This window comes from Cryptomeria japonica, chromosome 1, assembly GCF_030272615.1.
Source record: "Cryptomeria japonica chromosome 1, Sugi_1.0, whole genome shotgun sequence".
In the NCBI taxonomy this organism is placed as follows: Eukaryota; Viridiplantae; Streptophyta; class Pinopsida; order Cupressales; family Cupressaceae; genus Cryptomeria; species Cryptomeria japonica.
In genome coordinates, this window is record NC_081405.1 from 358,238,336 (window position 1) to 358,264,387 (window position 26,052).

Sequence of the window (26,052 nt, forward strand, 5' to 3'; positions counted from 1 at the left end):
GCCAGAGGATATGTCTATGCTAAACCAATGATTTGTTTGATCTAAAAGAACATCTTCTGGACAACCTATCCAACCTTTTTGTCCTTCCCTTTTCTTCTTGCTCGAGCCTATCTTTACTTCAGATTCCTTCTGCTTTGCTATTCCAAAAATTTTCTCCTTATCATCAACCAAGGCATCAATAAGAATCTTAGTGTAAAGATCCAAGATTTGTGCATCAATCTCATAGCCCATTTCAGTAACCCAAATAGTTATAGGTTGCACTACCTCCATTAAGGTTTCACCCTTTTTGACCATGAAGCATATGTTGGTAGGGTATCTATCAACTATATGCTTAGGTATCCTTTCCCTCTTCTTCACTGCTTTTTGAAATGCTTTGAAATAATCCCACATAATGGAGTCTCTGCTTGGTCCCAAATTCCTCAAGACATCCTTAATCTATTTTCCTATGAGTATATCAAAGGCCCATTGCCTCTTACTAGATCTCAGTATCTCATTTAGAAAGAAAAGCATTAAACAAACAATGAGATTTCCATACCAGAATGTACCTTTCTTTTCTCCCTTAATCTTTCCCAAATTCAAGTTCAATTCATCGCACATGACATAGATCATATTTTGTATTTTCATTTACCATCTTGTATGCATAGAAGATATAAGAACTAGAAAAAGAGTTTAGTCAGTTGGATTGAGTTACCTTGTATCCGATTACCATGCTTGCAAATTGAACATCTTTGTCTCTGATGGTTCTAACCCGCATCGACTGGTTGTCATAGGTGGCACCAGTTAGCTTGTTCACTTCATTGTTTGGAATCTTCCTCCTACCTAGTGTCTATCTGACCTAGGGTAAACTGGTGATAGCACAAATCACCTCCTTTGTGATTTTGTAGGGTCTATCAAGCCACATGAACTTGCCATGGACTTGGCTCAGCACGTACTGATTCATCTCATCCTCAAACTCGGGCATCTCTAGAATATCGGTGAAACCCCGATCCTTCAAAATTTGAAATTATGATTTGATTAACCCATTATTATTCAGCAAAGTGGAAAGGTACATTGATTTAATCTCCGATGATCCCATATCCTCCAAAGTACAGTGAATATAGGCTCTCACATCTTCCATATAGAGAACTCTGTTAGGAACCCTAGAAAATGCACTGATTGAGTCATCGACCTTTGCAATTTGAGCCCATTGCTTGAATTTTGGACATGGATGATCCTTAATGTCCACCATAATTGGGGTAGCCACATCTGCCAGAGCGGGAGCAGATCCAGAAGCCATTTTGATTTCAGAAAAGTAGCATAAAAAATAGAGAAAATACCTCTCAACCTTTGCCAGTGAAAACCTTTTAAAATTCGCTCAGAAAATATTGGAAATCGCTAGAAAATGCTCTTAATTGCCTTGATCACCTTAAAATCACTCTTCTTTTCTCTAAGTATTGTGTGATCAGAAATGAAGCAACTTTTCCCTTTTAGTTTGTGAAACCCTAATTTCTTATTGACATTAATGCATGCCAACATATCATACCGGATTCAAAATCCATTATCTCAGTGCCAGTTATCCTTCAGACTGACTTCACCAAGATCTAAAACAAGCTTTCAGACCAATACCAAGGGTAATCCATAATCTGTCATTAATTTGCCTCGTCCTAAGGCTAATGCCTTAGTTACTAGATGAGTTTCCTGTCGGTGCAGGAACATTTTTCTTTGCCAGTTGAGTAACCGGGGAATGTACCTCTACCAAATGGTCTTCAGACTTCCTAACCCATTGTTTAGCATGATCTTGCTCGATTTCATCAACCTTTTGTTTTCCCTTCTCATTGGAAGTGTCATTCCTTTCTGATGTCTTCTTGCTTCTACAATATTTAGCAATGTGTCCTATTTTGTTACATGCATAGCAAGTAACATTGTTCTTTTGAATTGCCTTGTTGAGTCCTTGATCATTCCTTGACCTACATTGATTAGCCTTATGTCCAAAATTTCCACATGCATGACATCTCACATTCATTCTACAATCTTATGTCTTATGACCATATTTTTTACAATTTGAACATTGACTAGGAATTGCATTATTATTATGATTTGGTGTATTCCTGCATTGACTTTCTCTATAACCAAACTTATTACAAACAAAGAATCTACCATTAAATTTATGTGCATTGGGTTTCCTTACCGATAATTTTTGATTCCAGTTGTTTGGTGGATTCTCTTGATTTGCAGGACTGTAGCTTTCTCCATCTTCAAATCCAAGACCTCTAGTGTCTCCAATGTCTCTTTGATCCTTCAGTAATTCATCAAGCTTTGTAGAAATGACCTTGAACTTTTCTTTGTATTCATTTGCAGCATCCAGATCACTTCTTAGGATTTTTATCATTCTTTCCAACTCTTTCTCATTGTTCTATGATTGCACCAATTCAATTCTCAACACATCATTCCCATGCACCAACCTAATGCATTCCTCGGATCTATCTTTTAGAGATATAGCAATATTTTCTTCATTCTTCTTCCAATCTTCAACCTCCTTGGACATCCTCATGGTCATGGTTTTCATTTCATTCTTCATGACACCATTCACTTGACTCATCTTCTGACATAATTCCTTAAGGGTATTCTTCTCTTCATCATTTGGACTTTGTAAAAGTTCCCTCTTTTTAGCTTGAGAAGATGATAATCTCTCCATGCAGGGTAAGGATGAATTCCTTTATAGAATTCAACTCATCTTATAGCTTCAAGTTCTTCAACCTTTCAACATCATAGTCTTCAAGTGCTACTTCAAGTTCCTTCTATAGACTCATCTCCATGGATTCTAGATTCAGAATCTTCCTCAAGCTGTTAGAATTACTCCAAGGCACATGGATCTGATAACAATTGTTGGAATCCAAGAACACTAAGAGGGGGGGTGAATCAGTGTTCCGCCAGTTATAATATTTTTAACCTTATTACCAAATCCACTTATTAACCAGTATGCATAAAAGAAAGTAACAAGTAATATTAATGCAACCACATTAATCAACACCATAACACAAATATTATAAATGGAAAACCTCAAAGAGGAAAAACCATGGTGGGATTGGTGAACCACAATATATATCCATTGGCCAAATTAATAAATATTACAAGAGGGGTCTGCACATGCAGAAAGGTGCACTACCTAGAGCACATTGCTCATCACAAAAGGATCCTCACTGACTATAGATCCAAAGTACTGGATTACAAGCAAAAACTGAACCCAGAATGTGCATCTGCTATGCTGGATGAGTTCAGGTTTAAGCACTATCTATGCCAATTTATATTGTAAACTCCCTTACCAATAACTTAGATCACTTCCCAAACCTCTAGACAAATAATCAAGACCGATTACAGATATTCACATTCACACTCTATCGATCAAGATCTCACTCGCATAACATCTCATAACCTATCGCATCTCTTTTCTATCATATCACCAAAATGACCTAACCCAAGCTGACTTATATACCCATTTACATGAATAAACACAAATACGTTATGTCGACTTATAAATATATTTGAAAAGATAAGACACATGCTAGACCAAATAAAATATAAACATGAAGCAATATGACTGTTGCCTCTTCCACGCTTGCCAGATCAATTGCCTATGTCGACCCTATAATACCAGTTCTAAGATTACTAGTTACATGCCTGCTAGTTCTCTGAATGTTGGTGAAGTGAATGCTAGTCACCTTGATTGCCAGATCTCCCATGAAGTGTGTTGCCATCAATGACAACAACTAGAACCTAGATGAGTGTCAATTGCCAATAGGACCAATACAATATCATAGACAATATAACATGAACCTAAATCAACTCTTCAAATATGCACACCACCTTAAATCTCACCAAGATCAACCGCAACATGTTACACCACCAAAAATACCACATAACAAAAAGAATATCACCGGACCCATAAGATCTTTAAGAACACACACAATGATCAATGCAAACCATAAAAACATATAGGGCTTGATTAGAAAACACCAAAAAGCATGTTAGAACCATCCGCAATAGCTGCACCATCACCAATTAATCAAATCTTAATTGATCAGCATGCTAACACTCAAGAAAACTTAATAGTAGCAACTCAAGTCATGACCCATCTGAAATAAAGATACACACAAGCATCCCAAACACTCTCTTGAATCCACAAGACAGAATATGATCATACCAAAGAACAATGAATCAAACAATAGAACATAATAACACTGAACACTAAAAACCAATCTCCATACTGGAATCCACAACTCGATCAAACATCACATAGCATCATGGAATTAATAAAGAATGAATTATCTCTAGTTGATTCAATATAGAAAATAGATAAACCAACCAGATCAACTCATTGCAATCACTGGATCACCAAAATATTTCTCTGCAACACCAAATCATAGGAATATGTTGACATCAATGACAACATATCCTAGCAGTAACAATATCCAACAATCTCCTACTTTAGCATTGATGGCAACACATGAATGTGAAAAATAATCAATGCAAAGGAATAAATCAACACTAGAAAACTCCAACAAACTCCCCCTAAGATCATGAACATAAAGCTCCAAAGATAAGGCAATTTTTCACATGCTTCTCTTCCCCTTTGACAAAAATGCCAAAGACATAAACAAATCATGCTTCTCTCCCCCTTAGGATAAACTCACAAATCTGAACAACATAATGACTACCCCAGCTGAGTAGCAACACCAACTTATCAACCCAGATGAGAAGATAAGACTGTGAAGTCCAATGGATTGATGCATCTCCATGCACCTAGTTCTCATCAGGAGGGGCAGAGACCCCTAACTTGTCTCTCAAATACACAAATGTATCTACGAGAAAAGGCTTAGTGAAAATATCTACAATTTGATCTTTTTTAGATACATACTCCAATTTTACTTCCTCAAAAAGTGATACTCAATTGATATATAATTTGTTTTAGAATGCAGTACCGAATTCTTGGAAATATTAATAGCACTTGAATTGTCACAATAAATGACAATAGACTTTTTTGGAATCAAGGATCATTGAGGGGGGGTGAATCAGTGATCTACCAGCAAACAAATTTTCTTACTTAATCTCAAACCATCAGAAGAAAATGCAAGAAAGCAAAATGCAGGAACACAAGATAATCAACCTCAAAATCATAACAAGTTTTTTATGTGGAAACCCAAAAAGAGAAAAACCATGGTGGGATTGGAACTTACAATATTCATATACTATGATCAAGAGTACATAAATATTACATGAGGGGAATGCACTTGCATTTAGACACATTGCCTAGAACCAAAGGTTTAATTACAATATGTAAGTCTCATTGACTTATAGATCAATTATAATGATAAATACAATGAATGAACTCCAAACTAGCATCAAACTATGCCTGAATGAGTTTTGGTTAAGTGCATAACATCTGACTATAACACCTCTACAACTCTACTCTATTTTGCTTCTCACTCAGCAACCAGATCAAGAATGTGCACATGAAACTAGGCCAAAATGGTTTCTTGATCACTACTCACTCATATCATCAAACAAAAAGATATTCTCCATCAGTCTTATATATTTGTAATCACAAACTAAATAATTATCAAGTCGGCCAAGCACAATATGCAATGTAACATGTAATAGTGAGTCAACTTGAACTGGATCACCAAAACACATGTGGATCACCCAAATGATGTCAAAATGATTTCTACAAGTCAGCCCTATCATCCCACACATGAATCTCACCACGACAATCATCGAAAAGCTTCTAGACCAAAATTTCTTTTCTTAGCCTAAAATACTAGAGCCAGATTACTGGTTACCGGACCACTTCTCTAAAAACTATAGCTATCAGAAAGGAATCTCATGAAGAGTTTCCATCAATGAAAACCCTAAACCATTAATCAAGCATCGATATACACTAGATGAGTGTCAATTGCCAACAATCTCTCCCTTTGGCATTGATGGCAACACTCATGAAAAATGACTAAGTGTTGAAACAACCTAGATACCAGATCAAAATTTCTAAGGCTCCTCTTCAGATCAAAATCTCAAAAACTTGTATCATTCTTTATATTTTTCACTCTACTCTCCCCCTTTGATAGCAATGCCAACATAGGGGTGTTGTCCAAAAAATTATGTACAAGGATATCTACCAGACACTTTATACATACTTGAAGATGTCAGCAAAAATAGTCTTCAGATTATCCTAAGTGGGTATCCCACCTAGTCTTCAAGTTGTCCAAAATTGTGATGAATGCACTAAAAACATAGCCATAAATATCTACATCCTTCAATTCAGACAGAATTGGCTATGCCATTATCTTCAAGCAAACAACTTTATTACTCAGCATGGTGTCAATTTGAGGAGAAATAAGGTTTTGGAGTTCACCGACTCACCTCAAAATTCTCTCCTTTTTCTGAATTTAGGCTCGAGATTTGATATTTTAGAGCCATCACCTAACCTTCAACACTTCTAGAAAGGGAAACATTTGAATCAAATAACTAAGATATATTATCTAGTTTACCCTGGCAAACACTTATCTGCTTATCTACATCTGAGGTGAAATTGAATAGTGAAGGGCATGACTTTTATATCTTGCCTCCTTCACTCAGAGCCTCAGAGATGGTTTACAGTCCTTTATTTAATCTGACTCTGTCATCCTCAATCATCTTTCAGAATTTTTGCATTCTCACCTCCTTAAATATATCCAATAGCTTCTTGGTGGTTTCCTTCTCTAGTGATTCAAAATTGGTACCTATATTGTTGATCAACTGTAAGATTTTACAAGAGGGGTTAGAATTTGGATCTAGTTGTACTTCTGGTACCACCTTCTGCAAAATACCTACAGACATCTCAATTAACTTCTTGTCCTCGGTCTCTGATTTCACTAAGTCTTAACTAGCTTGATCCTAGACTACTATAGCTACCATTAGCCTTTTTGTTAGGGACATCTGCCTAATGTCAAGAGGTTTATCAAAATTAATGGAAATATGCATGAGTATTCTTTTCCCTTTGTCCTTAAGAGTGTCCATTGTTGTGACTACCGAGACATTGTTATATTTCTGCTCTCCCTTATCCTATACCTTATCTTGTACTTTGTCCTTGTCTACCTCTTCCCTTCCTACAACCTTTCCATCTTTATCCTTTTCCTTTTCTTCAGCCTGTGCACCTATGTCACCACTAGGTGTAGTATCAGCTTTAGGTGTCTCTTGGGCCTCTGCACCTTTCATCTCCACTATCTCTGGATGATCGATCAAAGGATTTTGACTATCTACTATCTCAAGGGCTGAATAGGTCTGGTCTACCGAAAGAGAGGTATCATCCTTCTAAAATTCATCATTTCTAATTGGCACTCGATTGTTCTTTAGAAGCTTTTTTCCATATCACTTATGTTTCTTTTCTCACTTCTTTAACTCTGCCAACCATAAGCCTGTTCACTCTATTTTTGCTTTTGAATTATTTCCTGTTGGCCAACTCCATAAGTCTATCAACCTCTTCTCAAGATATGCAAGCACTGAAGTTCATCAATTCACGCTCCTTTATTTCTTTATCTAATCTTCTTGTAGTTGGTCTCCTAGCATCAAGAATATTATATTAAACTTTCAAAATACTACATTCTAATTAAATTAGTGACTTGTTGAAGTTATACAGATGCAACACAAAAGGTTTCTCAACTTCTCTTTTCTTATTTTCATCTAAATTATCATAGTATACATTAATATTCTTAAGATTACCATCCTTGACTATTTCATCAATTAGTTCTTTTGCAGTTAATGAAGGAATGATTATGTATTTACCTTCCACCTTGCAAGATTCAAGGTTCTTATCAAGTTATGTCCTTACCCTTCTTCCCCTTTTAGGCCTTCGGTTAGAGAGTGTTAAGATTGTTCTTTCTTGCTTGGTTGAGCACCACCGGACTATGGTTTCCTAATCACCCTTACAAATTCACCTTTCTTCTTTTCTTTTTCCACTTCCTCATCTAACTCAGTCTCAGAAGAAATAGGAGATACAACTACATAGGTTCTTTTTGGCTTATGTTTCTACTTCAACACACCTTTTCTAGATGATATTTTTGTTGTAGATAACTTCACTAGAGTGGGAGAAGACTTAGTCTCCTTAGGTTTGGACTGGGAGGGAACTGGTTTAGTCTTAGGCTTCTTGGATTCAATCTCTTCTTTCTTCTTAGCCTTCTTAATTGCATCTTTGGTGAAAGTCAACTTCTCTGCTACAACCTCTGCCATCTTATTTACTTTTCTCTTCCTTTCTAGCTAAGTGAACTTTTTGTGCAACTCCAAATCATTTTCTTTGAATGTGTCAAATTTTCCTTTTGAAGGGTCAACTGGTTTTCTCAAAAGGTGTTGAGCATAAGATTCAAGATTTTGAGCATATACCTCATAGCCCATTGAAATTATCCACACTATTCTAGGCTCTACTGCCTCCATATGGAGCTCATCTTTATCCACCATGAAATAGATAGAGTTTGCATATTTGTCTACTACCTCCTTGGGGATCCTTACTCTATTATTCATTCTACCTTGGAAGATTTTAAAGAAGCTCCATAGGGCAGTTGTTTGATTTTCTTTGTTTCCCAATCTCTATAGACCTTGTTTGATTTGAGAGGCAATCGGTAAGTCATAAGCCAATTGGACTCTTCCTATCCTAGGGATCTCATTCATGATGTATAGTGCAAGACAAATAATCAAAGAACCAAATTTGAAGACATTCTTCTTGTTAGTTTTGATCTTCTTCAAATTTCTCAAGAGCTCTTCAAGAAGAACTGTGAACAAATCATATTGTATATCCTCTTTTACCATCTAATAGGCTATGTTTATCGCAGTACTGGAGACCGAATTCAATCTCCTAGACTGATAAATTTTATAGCCAATGATCATGGATAAAAATATCACATCATGTTTGAAGATGTCATCAATAGTCATAGATCTGTTATCAAATTGAGAACTGGTTATCTTTGTAATAGTAGGGTTTGTTACGTTTCTCAGATTAGGTTTATCACCGGTAAAGGTAGGACCATTGTTCATATTGTTCATTCCATTATTCATCTTACTTCTACATTGATTTTTCATGTGACCAAATTTATTACAAGTAAAACATCTACCATTGAATTTATGGGTATTAAGATGTCTTATCGGAGGATTCTTGCTCTTCTTATGATTAGGATTTGCATTTCTTTGTCTAGATCTAGAGGATTCACCTTTCTCAAATCTAAGTCCTAGCATGTCTTTTCCATGTCTCTAACTTTCCAGCATCTCATCAAGCCTTGTTGAGCTAGTATTGAATTTGTCTTTGTATTCATTTGCAATAGCAAGTTCATCTCTTAGGGAAACAATCTGGCTCTCAATTTCTTGACCATTATTCCTTGATTGTGTCAAATCTAGCTTCAAATGATCATTCTCATAGGTAATCCTAAAGAAATCATCTAATCTATCTTTTAAGGATTGATTCAAAATTTCCTTATTCTTCTTTTAGTCTTTTACTTAGTCAACTTCATCACAATGGATTGCATTTCATTCTTCAATACATCATTCTCTCTAGCAAGCTTATCATATTCATCAACTTTGTCCTGATTTTCCATGGTTTGATCTTCTTTCTCCTTTAGCTTCTCCATTGGATCTTTCCTCTTATCTCTTGAAGTATTCACTTGATCTTTCAAATCATTAATGAAGTCTTTAGCTGTATTCAAGTTTCTCTTTAAGGAACTTATCTCATTTCTTGTTGTATCGAGATCCTTAAGAACCACACAAAGTTGTCTCTATAAACCAAAATTCATTGATTCAATCTCCCGAACCTTCCTCAAGTGGTTAGACTTCCTTGGAGGAACTAGGATCTAATACCAATTATTGGAATCATGGATAACTGAGAGGGGGGTGAATCAGTGATCTACCAACAAACAAATTTTCTTACTTAATCTCAAACCACCGGAAGCAAATGTAAGAAAGTAAAATGAAATAACACAAGATAATCAACCACAAAATCATAAAATAACACAAGATAATCAACCACAAAATCATAACACCGATAATTTTACATGGAAATATAGAAAGGGAAAAACTACGGTGGGATTGGAACCCACAATATTCATATAATGTGATTAGTACATAAATATTACATGAGAGGAACACACTTGCATTCAGGCACACTGCCTAGAACCAAAGGTTCAATTACAATATGGAAGTCTCACTGACTTACATATCAATTACAATGATAACTACAATGATAACTATAATCAATAAACTCCAAAATAGCATGAAACTATTACTAGATGAGTTCTAGTTAAGTGCATAACATCTAACTATAACACCTCTGCAACTCTACTCTATTATGCTTCTCAGTCAACTACCGGATCAACAATGCGCATGTGAAATTGCACCAAAATGTTTTCTTGACCACTACTCTCTTATATCATCATACAAAAAGATCTTCTCCATCGGTCTTATATATCCACAATGACAAAATAAATAATTATCAAGTCATCCAAGAACAATATGCAATGTAACGTGTAACAATGAGTTGGCTTGAACTGGATCACCGAAACACATGTGGATCACCCAAATGATGTCAAAATTATTTCTACAAGTTGGCCCCATCATTCCACACATGAATCTCATCACTCCAATTACCAAAAAGCTTCCAGACCAAAAATGCTTTGCTTAGCCTGAAATATCGGAGCCAAATTACCGGTTACTGAACCACTTCTCCAAAAACTATAGCTATTGGATATGATTCTCATGAAGATTTGACATCAAGGACAACCCTAAGCCATTAATCAAGCATCAATATCCATCGTATGAGTGTCAATTTCCATTAGTCTCATCATACATAACTCTAATGTCTTTTAATATCTACTTCATCCAAACTACTTGAGTACAGTTGCTAGTAGGAGCAATGTGTTCAACTTCAACAGTGGATAGAGATATAGCATCTTGTTTGCTACTTTCCCATTAAACTAAATTATTTCCTAAAAAGAAAGCTCCACCGGTAGTGCTCTTATGGTCATCTACATGACATACCCAATTAGCATCAATATAGACACATAACATGAAATCATCATTGTTCGAATACCACAACCCATAATGAATAGTCCCCTTTACATATTTGAAAATACTCTTAACAACAATGCTAACAAATTCTTTCCATAAGGTTTGTGCAACATTTCCTTCAATCAACATTGTTCTAGTAGCATCCAAAATTGTTGTGTTCTTCCTTTCAACAACTTCATTCTACTAAGGGGTTCTAGGAGTAGATAGCTATCTTCTAATTTTGTTCCTCTCACAAAATGTATCAAACTCACCAAATGTGAATCTCCTGCTCTATCAAATCTCAAATACTTCAACTTTAACCCTATCTCAGGTTCCACCTTAGCTTTGAGTATCTTGAGTTTTTGTAGCGCTTATGATTTCTCCCTTAGAAAAATCACCCACATCATTCTAGAGTAGTCATCAATCAACAACATGAAATTCCTATCACCCTGCATGATTCTCACTCTCTTAGGACTACACAAATCAGTATGCACAAGATCTAATAATCCATTAGAGGTATACAACTTACTTTTAAATCAAGTTCTTGTCTGCTTTACCAACTAAAATTCTTTACATACTAGATTAGAGGGATTCACAATCTTAGGCAAATCTCTAATAGCTTGAGTAGAACTTATCCTTATCATGCAGTCAAAATTAACATGCCACAACCAACTTTCATCTATCTGAGAAATTAAACAATTTTTCTCACCGGCATTCAAGTGAAAGATATTACCTTTAGTATTGGTCCCTGTTGTAATCTCTATACCAGAGGCATTCAGAATATTGCATTTACCATTCTTGAATTGCAAATCATATCCCTTGTCAACCATATGTCCAACACTCAAAACATTATGCTTTAAACCTTCAATATATAAGACATCATCAGTATTATTCTTACCATCAAAATATATATTGAACCTCTACCACGAATCACACAAGCTTTATCATCTCCAAATATAACTATACCACCATCATACCTTTCCATATTCATAAATTTACTCTTATTACCTTTCATATGATGTGAACAACTGTTATCAATTACCCATTCATCTTTTTCTTCAATATTTTCAGCCAAAGCTTTCTCCTCAACAATGCAGCTTGTAGGATTCATTGGTACTGTATCATCTTCCTTGATAGCAATAAATACAAATTCATCTCTTGAATTCACATTCTTTGATTCCTCATCTATCACACCTTCATCAACAACATAATAGAATCTCTTCTGATGTTTGTACTTTTGGTTAGACTTATAGGGATTTTCATACTTATCATGCTTCTCATGTCGAGGATGTTTATCAAATCTATCATGTCTTTCATTCTTATCATGCCTATACATTATTTTAGGAAACCTAGAAGAAAAATATCCTATCTTATTACAAGAGAAAAATTTAAAAGGTAAATTTTCATCATACTTACTAGCTCCCTTAGGAAATCTCTAAGAAATAAGTGCTCAAGCTCATCCAAATCTTTTTCTTGCTCTTCCATCTCTCTCATTTCTCTTTCATATTTTAAAACCCTAGATGAGCTCTCTCCCAGATCATACTTCATCTTTCTAGATACAAAGGCTTTAAATGCAGTCTCAGATTTACCATGTGATTCTCCAAATTCTCTCAACTCAAATGCAGCTAGCTTACCAATCAACATGTCTTTTGTCACAGTAGTCACACTCCAGATCTCATCAATAGCAGAAATTTTATCTTTTTAAGAAGAAGGAAAGGATCTCAACACCTTAGCAGCAATCTCATCTTCTTCAAGAGTTCAACCAACACATCTAATGTTCATAACAATTTCATTCACTTTATCCATAAAGGATGTTATGTTCTCATCTTCTCCCATCTTCAATGTCTCATACTTTCCTTTCAAACTCTACAACTTAGAAACTTTAACTTGTGCATCTCCTTCATCCAAGATCTCTATCTTTTTTCATATCTCATGTATAGTCTAAATTCCAATCACATTTGTCATCTCTGAATTGGTCAAGGAACTCAACAATTCTTCCTTAGCTCTTATATTATGTTCAACTTCCTTGATTTCATCAGCAGTAACTGGTCCATTCAGAGGAACATTGTAGACATTGTTTGTAATCTTCCAATAATATTCTCCAATACACTTTAGGTGAACTTCCATCCAGTACTTCCATATAGTAAAATTATTTTCATCAAATATAGGACTCTCCGTCTTGATAACATAGGTTGCCATCCCAGATATCCTCAAGCGGTTAAGCTTCTTTGAGAGGATCTAGCTCAGATACCACCTGTTGGAAACAAGGAAGGAAAATTGAGAGGGGGGTGAAATCAGTTTTCACCTCATTAAATAGTTTAAGCACAATCTCAAATCTGATCAACTAAAGCAAAAAGAAAAATTACAACAATAACAAAAACATACATAATACTAATATTTTGATGTGGAAAACTCGGTCAAGGGAAAAACCATGGGGGGAACCTACCCATAATGAGATGATAGTCTGTAGTAGTATGTGTAAATATTACAATGGGGAATTCACATGCATTCAAGCACACTACCTAGAGCTCACTGCTCAAAATACAATGACCCAGAAGGCTACAACCCTTAGGGAAGGGTCACCACCTTACAAAGATATTCAGACTACAATCCGAAAAAGATGAACTGCAAAAATAGCATCTTCTAGTACTTGATGATAGTTCCAATTAAGTTCATATGTCTACCCTGTAATACTCTCTTCTCAATACACCACACCAAAAGATGAATTTACTTGTTCTCACATACACCACTCTCTAATAATGCAGACTTAACACTGACACCCAAATTGCATGAATATTACACCCATTTATACAAATCATCAACCTTGACTACAAGGTCGGCCACACCTTCAACACCTAATTACAAAATTACATCACATGATACATAAATCAACCACCAGACCAATAAAATATCATAGACAACATAACATGGACCTAAATCAACTCTTCAAATGAGCACCACCACCAAAAATCTCGCCAAGATCAATCGCAACATGTTACACCACCAAAAATGCCACATAACATGAAGAATATTACTAGACCCATAAGATCTTCAAGAACATGCACAATTATCAATGCAGACCATCAAAACAAATAGGACATGATTAGAAAATACCAAGAAGAGTGTTAGAACCATCCGCAATAGCTGCACCAACACCACTTAATCAAATCTTTATCGATCAACATTCTAACACTCAAGAACACTTAACAAAAGCAACATAGACAAGAAAGATAGCTTGTAGAGCATCAAATCATAAACCATGTGAAATGAAGATACACACGAACATACCAAACACTCTCCTAAATCTGCAACACAAGATATGATCATACCAGAGCATAATTAATCAAAAACTAGAATACTGCAACACTGAACACTGAAAACCAATCTCCATAACAGAATCCACAACTCGATTAAAACCATCACATAGCATCATGGAATCAATAAAGAATGAAGTATCTCTAGTCGATTCAAAATAGAAAACAAACAAGTCTCTCTAAGCTCAAAACCCAATTGTCTGCTATTTGGCTGAATAAGGAAGAGGATTCCCTGATCTGGAAATATAACCCCAAAGGTATTTTTACTGTATCTTCTATGTATTGTATCCTTTCCCCCTCCCCTCCTATGAATCCCTTCTGGTCTAAAGCTTGGTTAAAAGGTCTCACTCCCAAAATCAATTTGTTCTTCTGGACTATTCTCCAGAATAAGATCCTTATTGTTGGCAACCTAAAATGCAAAGGTTTTGCCCTTCCAAACAGGTGTGTGTTGTGCTTTCAAGAGGAAGAGTCAATGGACCATCTTGCCCTCCACTGTTCTTTCTCAACCTCTGTTTGGGAAAGCTTCCTCAAGAGCTTTAGTCTAGGTTGGGTGTTTCCCAGTAACATCAGAGATTTGTTCTCCTCCTGGCAAATTCATTGGACCAACTCTTTTCTGAGATGTATGTGGCAGCTCTCTCTTCCACACATTTTGTGGGGTCTTTGGAAGGAAAGAAACAATCGAATATTCAGGGATGTGTCCTTAAATCAAGACATTGTTGTTCAAAAAATTCAGAGGGCTATTCTGGAAAATATGGGAACTATGGAGGTCACTTGTTACTCTAACAACTCCTTGGAGTCAAATATCTTAAGAGCTTGGAATATGAAGATCACTGATGGTCACAATATCAGTCATAATAAAAGGCTTGAAGTTAAATGGCAAACCCCTCCCCAAGGTTGGCTCAAAATCAATTTTGATGGTGCAGCCAAAGGAAACCCAGGTCCCTCAGGCTGTGGAGCTATTCTCAGAGATGGCAGAGGCATTTGCAAAGGTATGATTGTTGTCCCTATTGGGATTCAAACCAATCATAAAGTGGAAGCTATGGCAGCCCTTCAAGGCATTATTCTAGCCAAAAAATGGAACTGTCCCTATCTCTGGATAGAAGGGGATTCCAATAATATAATTAAGTGTCTCAATGGGACATCAAAGCCCTCTTGGTCGATTCACAATATAATTTTTTCTTCCATTGATATCATTAGAGCCTTCAAAAAATGCCACATATCCCATATTTATCGGGAGGCCAACTATTCTGCTGATTGGGTTGCAAACGTGGCGGTTAAGAAAGAGACGATTACCACGTGGATAGGTGAGAGCGGTCTCCCCAAAGATGTCAAACAAATCATAATTAATGAAAGATATTGAAGTACCCCAAAGACTCTTGATTGACAGGGCAATTATGATAAGTACTAAAGTAAGCACTTCGAGTTACTTCTATAATGAGGGAATTACTCATTATAATATCAAAGCCAGCAAAACGTGTGTTATAACCCATCAAATCATAATTGCTATGCATGCTTTCTGGGTTTATGTTTTAACTTTGAAAAGCTTTCTGTTTCACCAGTTCTGTAATCTAAACTTGACTATGAGAAACAACACCATGGGCGGAAATAGGAGAAGGTATGAGCCAAGCAGTTGCAAGGAGTGGAAACAGAAAGAAGAGGTGTGGGAAATTTTGTAGAAGGGTGGTCTTTCGAGCTTCATTGAGAGACTCCATGGTCAGGATGGAAAGATAACTAGCTTCTTCTACAAAAATTGGAGGAAGGGCATGCTTAAAATGGGCAACCAGCTGGTGGAAATTGACGAAGACTTAATAGCTAAAGCCACAGGGCTCAAAAGGGAGGGCTACAACTTCTATAGAGACAGGAAGGTCAGCAGGGAAGCCATTGAAAGGTACCTAGTCATAGAGAAAGAGAAGAAAAGATTGGTAACGTTGAGTAAAACCTATTACCCAACTAGGGCTTTTGCAAAACCCTGGCGGGAAATTCTCTTTGTTTTAATGAGATATATAACGCTAGATGGTAGGTTTACAAAAGTGTATGGGTATCATTTTGTCCTCTTAAATCATTTTAGGCATAATGATAAGGTGAATTTCCCTTACTTCTTGCTCTATTCTATGAATGCCTCCCTAAAAGCCTATAAAGAAAATCCTCGGGGTGATACTGCAATGCACCAGGGACTTATGGTCCTCATTTATGACCATTTAAAGGCTAGTAAAATCAACCAAATGCAGCTCTTTGTGGATTCGGAAGACGATTTGTCAGATTCTAATTTCTTAGAGGAGGAGGAATCAGACAATGATTCCTTGACTGATAATGAGGAAAGCTCTGATGACTCAGAGTATGAGAGTAGTAAGAAGAGGAAATCAAGACCCTCTTCTTCTAAGAGCAAAAAACCCCAAAGCAAACCCTTGATTAGTATTTCTTTAGAAGAAGAGTACTCTGATGTCCCTGAGGAGAAGAAGAACCATAAGGGGATGCTGAAGGAAAAAAGTAAGAACCAAGCCTAGCCTAGGAAGAAGCAAAAGAAAACAGAGGAGACTGGCAAAGAACCGGAGGAGACCGGCAAGGAACCAGAAGAGGACAAGCAAACAAGGGCCCTGGAAGCTGAACAAAGCCTGGATATGGAGACTATGGAGGAGACTCTCAGGGCTGTCGATACTATTTTTGCCCTCCATATTTCTAAAGATGAACAGACAACCCCTGGAAAAGTGACTCCCTCTCTTGGTCCACCTCCCAAGGCCTTTAAGGGTTTTATGAAAACCATAGAATGGCTTATTGATGGTAATAAGAAAACTACGGATGAGTACAAAAAACTCTGCAATAGAGTCCTGATACTGGAGACTATTAACATTGGAGAGGGGAACACTATGGCCAATTATATCAAAGATCTGAAGAACATAATTGCTAAAGTGGAAGACATCAAAGATGCCTTTAATCCCTGATTTGAGAAAATTGAAAAGGAGATATAGGATAGAAAGACCCTGGAGGAAACTAGTGAAAAAATGCTCTCGAACATAGTTGCCAAAGTGGACAAGATAGAGGAGTGCCTCAAGAACATTGTGGAGAAGAGCCTTAGCATTCTGAAAATCTCAGCCAACAACACCCATACCCTCATCAGTAAGCTTGATGATGAAAAGGAAACCCAGGAAATTGACCTGGATGCAGAAGGAATAGGGGAAGACCAAGGTCCCAGAACCCGCACCCGTGGAAAGAGGAAGGAAAAGAAGGTGAATAAGGACCTGGAGGAACTAAAAGTAGTTGGGGTGACCTATGATGAGCTGGTGACTAAGGCAGAGGATCTGCTAAAGAAAATTACTATGTAGTGTCTCTTTGGGTTCTTTGCTATTTTTTGTTGTTTAGCTATTTTTTCTGTTCACTGGTCTTTTGACTAGTCGCTCTGTATGTGGACTCTATTTTCTCAGCTTTCTTTATAACTATGTTGTAATGGTTTCGGGTCCTTAAAACCTATTTTTCAATCAATCAAAACATAGAAAACAAACAAACCAACTAGATCAACTCACTACAATCATCGGATAATTAAAACATTTCTCTGCAACACCAAAATACGAGAATGTGTTGACATCAATGGTAATAACATATCCTAGCAACAACAATATCTAACACTGAGGTACACCCTCTTTGATCTTGTAGAGCCAGAAGTATAGGAGATTTCAGGCTTGTGACTGAATCTCATTCATTGGCAAAATCTAGCCTTGAACCTGTTGATGAGAAAGTGGCTAAATCTTTAGGGTTTGGGGAATTATTGATTTGGGAACCAACATGATACGAAATAGTGGGGAATGATGGATGATAGTGAAAGGTTTACCCTGCAAGGGTTTTAAGAAACATAAAAGGGTGTTGCGGGTTAAGTGGACACAATGAAGTAAAAGGGTCCCCACCACCCCACAACAATAGAAAAATGAATAACACAAAGAAGGCTCTGTGGGATAGCAGGATACAACGATAGACAAAGGAGTCCTTACCCCACATGAGTCCAAGGATTATGCAATTTTTTGTGTGGGGGAAGCAAGAATAAAGTGGGATAGAGGTTCCCACCACCCCATGGTAGTTGAAGATGGAACAACAAAAGAAAGAAAGGCTTGTTCCTAGTGTACAAGGGCATCATGTGGGATAGTGGAGGATTTCTCAAAGACATGTACAGGTTTACCCCATAGGGATAAGATTGGATCATATGAGATGATGTAGGATAACAAGATGATAGAATATATTGGTCCTGCTATCCCACATTGGTAAAAGAAAGAAAGACTTGTTCCCAATGTACAAGGGTTCCCTGTGGGATAGCGGGGAGTATTGAAGAACAAGAAAAGGCTTACCCCGCATGAGTGAAATGGGCTTGGCAATGATGATATAGGGTAAGAGTAAATGTGAAGATGAGGATGGCAATGAGGCTCCCCGCCATCATGTATTGTTTACAAAGATAGGAAAAGGGCCAAGTGGGGTAACATATAAGCGTAAAATGGAGGACCCCACCACTTCATAGTGTGAAAAGTGATAAGAGGGTGGACATGTGAGGTAACATAGTGATATAGAGAATGGCATCCTCTGTTATCACAGGATGATTAAAGTAGAAATAAGGTGACTTCATGGGGTAAAATGAATATAAGGAGATTTGGGCTCCCCACTATCCCGTGGCTAGAAGAACTAAAGAAGGAAGACTTTGTGGGGGTCAAAACCATAGTGAAAGGTAGGCATCCTGCTATCCCATAAGGGGTTGTTGTCACAAAGGTGCATAATGTGCATGTGAGTCGATCTACAAAATATGCTATCACCCATCTTGATGGTCAAATTATCCACATGGGGAGGTTGATAGAGGTTGACCAGAGGACATATGGGAAGACTTTGAGGACGTGGCACATACTGATTGAGTCAAACTCTAGATGTTGAAAGGGGGAGACACTATTGATAGAAGATTATTGTGTCGACACACTGCATGTAGTGGTTTGCAGCTAGATTGTACCAGATTGCAAAGATGATTCCAAGAGGGAAATTGTATTTAATGAAGATCAGACAAAGGATTAGTTGAGTGGCTCCCTGAGATCAGAGGATGTTCTGTCTATGAGATTTAACGACCTTGAGTACATCAAAAGATATCAAGTTGAGAAGATGTAAGGACATAGGACAGGTAAGGATTACTAAATGTAGTAATCTAGACTCAGAGATTGATCCAAGATGGTAGATGATGGAATTAATGATGTAGGCCAATAAGGAGGAGGTCAAATTTCTTCAAGGCTTGAAAGGGTTTTTTAGGGTGGTTGTTCCATTAGGCTCGTGGCTTCAGATTCTAGAGGTTGTCCTCACAGCTGCTTGCATTGAATGCCTTTAGAAGGATTGTGTGCAGTATGTGAAGAAAGGCGCCTTAGGGCATATCCTAGTGTAGGGCAATGTAGTACCCCTACCCTAGATAGCTTTGTAAAACTGGTTTGACCTTGGTTGACTTTTTATGTGGCAATCTTGAATGGTTTAATTACCATGAGGTAATGTTTAGTAAGATATTATGATTATTGTGCGTATCTATTAATGTGCTTTCGCATTGATTCTTATGTAAGTTTAAATTGTCCTCCTGATTCTTGTTATTAATCTCGAGCTAACATCTTCATTATATATATATATATATGTATGCTTGTGTGACTCTTGGTTGCAGGAGATTGCAGGTACAGTACCGCCTAGGTGCGAGGTTCGTCTTCACCTGGATTCGCAGGGTTGAGTATTATCTCTTTCGTCCTTAGAATTTGGGTTAGGTGGTCGTAAAACCCTCAGTTTACCCTAGTCATACTCAAGTGAGCGTCGTCTATGATCTGTCAGTTTCATTTTCATTTGGGTTTGCAGGTCGGGTAATTGGTTGGCTTATTTGGTTTGCGTGCTTGGTGTGTGGTAAATAGAGTATTTAACCCTAAGTATTTATTTTGATTTAATGTGTTCATTTACGCGTTAGTAATTGAAGAATAAAAATAAATAGGTTTCTTTTATGTGATTAATCATTAATTAAAAAGATCGCTCTATTTATGTTTGTAGCGAGTTTAATTTAATGGTTAATTTTAAATAACGAATTTATTCAATTTATGCATTTTAAAAAGGAAAGATTTAAATTTATTCGAAATAGAAATAATTTAATCTCTTTTGCTTTTTGGAATAGAAAGATTAATTTTAATTATTTAAGAAAATCAATTTTGATTAGAAAAGTGACTTTTATTCATATTTATTTTATATAGTGTGTAAGATTGATTTTGAGAATTTAATTTAATTAAAAATATTTTACCCTCATTAATATTGTGAAATGCAACTATTAGCTTTGTTAATTAAAAATTAAATGAGGGAGAAAAGTATTTCTTTTAATTAACTAAATTTATAATCTCAATGCATAAACAATTCAACTATGAGATAATTCCATAAACTTAATTAATTAATTAATTAAATTAAGTTGCAAGCTGCATGATATTAGAAATATATTTTTATTTAAATTTCAGTGGAAAAATAAATTAAGATTAATTGTATTTATTGTTTCCTTGAATTTTAAATAAATAAATAATTAAATAAATAAAAGAATAAAAGAATAAATAAATGAATGAATAAAAGAACTAATTGGAATTAAAGTATTGTTTTGATTCTTTATTTAGAAAATTAATTATTTTGCATGAGAAAAGAGAAGAAAGAATAATGATTTTTAATTATTGTATGTTAGTTTATCTTTTGCATAAAATTAGAAAATAAAATAAAATTACTTTTATTCTAAATTTAGCTTTTTGAGAAAAAACTATTGAACCTAGAATTTTAGTTTAAATAGGGAATAGGTCTTTATTTTAGATAGACAGGAACAGGTCAGGAATTTAGGTGAAGAAATTTATTGGAAGCTTATTGAAAAGGTTAGGGCGCTTCTACAGATATCTTCCAGGAAAGCTATACTAGGTTGGATGAATTCTTAGTTGTGGGTTTTTAGTAGATATTTCTATTTTTCTTTGTTTGATGTGTGTGTATAAAATTATTGTCGAATATAAACCCTCTTCTAGTGAATTCGAGTTTTGTTTTAAAATCCATGCCTGGCGTGTTTTTCTAGTTTATGGGAAGAATGTAATTTTGAGAACATTGAGAAAATTATTATGAAAAAAAAATTATTCTCTCTAGTTTGATTTGGTATGATAGTCCTTTAAATAAATCTTTGTGGTTTCTTGAAATAAATTTAATTGTGAAATAAATATATTGGATTATCTAATTTAAAAAAAATGTAATTGAAATAAAGTTCTGTGAATGAATTTTATTGAACAGGAAAAAAAAAAATTTCTATGTAAATTATGTTAAGTGGTTTTTATGGATTTGGAAATTATTTTCTTTTAAAAAAAAAATTAAATTAAAAAAAAAATAATAATAATAAAAAAAATAATAATAAATAATGGTAGCGGCTACCTATGGTAGCATCCGCTACCGGTGGTGGTACATAGTACTATCAACGGTAGCAGTTGCTACCTACGGTAGTAGTGCTACATTTGTTTTGTTGTATTATTATTTATTTTACCCTAGGCGTACTGTGATATACTGTTTCGGGTTTCGTACCCAGGGGTCGGGTAAATTAAATTAAATTGTGCTATTTTATATATATGTGTATAAATAGATATATGTATATTTATATGAATATATTATTTTACTATTATTTAAATACTGGTTATGAGTTGATATATATATTTGTAATATAATTATAAAGTATATATATATATATATATATATATATATATATATATATATATAGGCATGCATACAATTATATTATAGTTATAAAATCAGTTTATAGTTTGAATATTTCAGAAAAGCTTATAATTTTTATAATTGATAATTATGTTAAAAAATATTAGGAGAATTATTTCTTGAGATCTTATTTAACTTATTGAACAAAAGGCAAATTGATTTTTGTATTAAATAGTTGTACTTTCTTATTGTCTGGAAAATCTTTGATTGCAAGTTATTTATGCTTTTGGCTGTTTAAAAAAAAAAGAGATTGCTTGTATTAAGATCTTGTGTAAATGGTGTTTGCAGTCAAGCTTAATTTCATTGTAATTCTGGTTGAGTTGTCATTGTGTCCTATGTTGATATTTTTGTTTGGACCTTGTCATTTGGATGTTTTGGGGGTACCTGTTTATGTCTTTATTTTCTAGTTTGGTTGTTGCCTTGTGATGGTGTTTTAACTGGTCTTGTCCTTTATGTGGGTGTCGAGTATTGATTTGTGGTTTACCATAGCAGGTTAGGTCTCTAGTTAGAGCACTGTTGGGCAGTGGACCTTTTAATAGCTTTTAATATGTTCAGTTGGATCTGTTTCTTTGTAGGGGTCATTTATGTAATTATTGACCGATGTGGTCAGTTGTTTATTGGTATGATTCGCCTCGATGGCAAGAATGTAAATGATGTAGAACTTATGTACCATAAACTTATTTAATATCAGAGGGGTCTTGCAATTGAGAAAACCCAAAGATGTATCCCTCTAGGGGTGAACTCCGAGATCATTTTGGTGTTATGTGTTTCTTTTGTTCTTATGTTTCATGTTTTAGTGTTAGCATGTATGGATGGCATTTTGATAGAATGTGTAAGTGGATTAGATAAAATTAATTGTAATACATGTTTTCAGTCGTCTCTTTATGTAGTAATGTGGTTCATGAAAGAGTGTAGTTGATTTACAGAATGTATTCTATAATTGTTAAGGAAATTAAGTATGCATGGAAAGATCTCGTTAGTTTATGATGAAATTCAAGTATGTTATTAAATTGGATGCATGACTAAAATTTTAATGAAAAGTATGGATGAAGGGTATGAATAAACCTTAATGGATGAACTTTATGTTGTGATCTATATTTTGTCTTGTTGAAAGAAATTATCCTTGTTTAAGAATTTTCTCATTATTAAGACAATCAGCGTATTGGATTAATTAGCATAAGTTAAGTTAAATATGGAATTAAGTAATTGCGTTGGGAAACTCTTTAGGTGATAGTTGATGTCTTCTGTTGTGTAATCTATACTTTGATATCTTACTGTATCTTTATGTTGTGTCTTATTTAAAAAAAAAAATTATTGCACTCCATTCGTGTGTTTTAGCTTTATCCCTTCGGGGTTTCCTAGCGGGGCATTACAGGCAATTAAATTTTGTGATGCGTGTCTCACCTATCCTATAGCTTTTTTTTCTCCCTTATCTTATAAAAGAGATTTCAGGGATAGTGAGACAAGATTCTAAATGTAATTCTGAAAGCGAGGCTTCCATGTACAGTCCAAGATTAGGAGTAAGCTAGAGTTCCATTTTTTAGTTTGTTATCATTTTATTATTTCAAATAGCATATAAATAGAATGCATAAAAGTATTAATGTTTTTATTGTAACCATCTCCAACATGTAATTTCACTATTTTATGTAATAGATGATCAAGGATCCTCTATTTTGTCCCTACAAGCTCAAGTGTTTATCATGTTTCTTGCTTCTCTTCAAGGAAGAGATTAAAGGATAATGAAATGGTGTTGTGTGCATGTAGGATATGCAAGAATGACTGCAATAGAATTGTAATAGGGGGTATTGATGTAATGCATCAATATTGACAACTCACTGGTTATAGTTTAGACTATTTGGGTTTAATGTCATATGTTGCAAGTTGACTCTGCTGCCCTGATAAAGGCATCGATCGTGGTGCTTGCATCCAGTTCTTGGAATCAATTTATTATCTTCAAATCTCTTTTATTTCTTTTTTTTGTTTTTTGTTTGTAGGAGTAGGTTTAGTGTAGAAATCTTCTGAAGTGCTAACTGATAGTTGACAAGCTAGGATTGTAGCCAAATCTGAACTTCATACACTTTCCTTGGCATATATATTGGGATATCTACTGTAACTTGTGATGAATTGAGTGCTAGAAGATGAAATTTATTTAGGCATTACTTAGGTGCACCCGCCTTGGTCTTGTAGAGCTAAAAGTGTGGGAGATTTCAGTCTTGTGACTGAATGTCGTTCGTTGGCCAAATCCAATCTTGAGCCCATGGATAAGAACTTGGCTAGATCTTTAGGGCTTGGGAATTTGTTGATTTCGGAACCAACAACCTCCATTAATAAATTTATTCTTATCATTATTAATTTATTTCTTGATCTAGTTTTAAGGCCAAATAGAGAAATTTATTTAAATGACATACTATACTATAAGGAAAATCACCCAATGAGGGGTTTTTATTTGTTTCCATCTATTTTTTTTAGATATCTCACACTTACTTAATACTAACAATTTTAAGTGAAGACAAAAGGGCATAAATATGCACAATTTCAATGTCAAAACTTATAATTGTGTATAGGTGAGCTAAGGTTCCTATAGAAGTTAATGATACAAGGAGCCAAGAATCATTTGCAAGAAAAACACCTGTCACACAAAATAAATCAAGAAAAGATAATATTCTCAATAACAATATGATAATTATGTACTATTGCACACAAAATATTGGAGATTCAATTACAATGAATGAATGAATCCTTATAAAAGGATGAATGAAACCCTAGATACAAAAACCTAATGAAAGATTATATTAGCATGTGTCAAGTGCCACAATCATAATGAATGAGACAAAATAAGCTATTATTAGCTAAATATAATAAAAGGAAAACAACACCTAAGTTTAGATTAAGTGAAAAAGTAATTAAAGAACCTAATCAATAAATAATTAGATAAAGTGTCCTAATTACTCCAAAATACCCCCTTAATATTAACTTAGGGATAAGCTAATGAGTTAATGATAAATGCATGCATGAATGAGTCACAACAACAAATTTCTGATTAGGTACTCATGTACAAACCAATGCAATTCTCACAACCAAAGAAAAGGAAAAAAACCTAGTGGAAGAAAACTCCTTTCCAAAAGAGAGAAAAAGAACTTAAAAAGAAAGTACATGTAACAAGCCAAAGGACTCATGATGTTCCCCCAAGTACTTAATTGGTCACCCTCTATGAGACTTGTCATTCATCTCCTAATTTGTCTTTATCTACCTCCCTAATGTTTTCCTATTTTTTATACCTAACCTTCAATCTTAACTGACCATTTATCCATCCACCTCTTTGTTACGATAAATGGTGAAAAATTGAGAGGGGGGGGGGGGGGGGGGGTCAATCAGTTGTTAACAGATTATATCATTTAATCCACTTAATAAACTTAAACCAGATTAAGTATCGATAAGGGAGAAATAGATACCGATAAGCAATAAAATAGATAATCAACACAATTCAACCATACCACATAACACCATGATTTGTATGTGGAAAACCTAGAAAGGGAAAAACCATGGTGGGAAGCCTACCCACAATCAAATGATACTTCTACAAAAAGTATGTGATACAATGAGGGGCTTGCACATGCAGGAAGGCACACTTCCTAGAGTGTACTGCTCATTACAAAAGAGTCTCACTGACTATAGAGAAGTAATAACCATCTCAAGACAAATGGACAACAATCCAATAGAGTGAACTGCCAGAGATAGCATCTACCATGACTGATTACAGTCTCGATTAAGCTCAATACTAGAGGCCTTTGACCTCTTCCTTAATCCCAATTCGATCACATATCATCTACCAAATATCCTTCGCATATGATATTTCATTCCAAGACCATGACACATAATCCCCATTCCATAACATGATCTATAATGAGATCTTACATAATTTTATACCAACCCTAAGGCCTAAACCAATTAG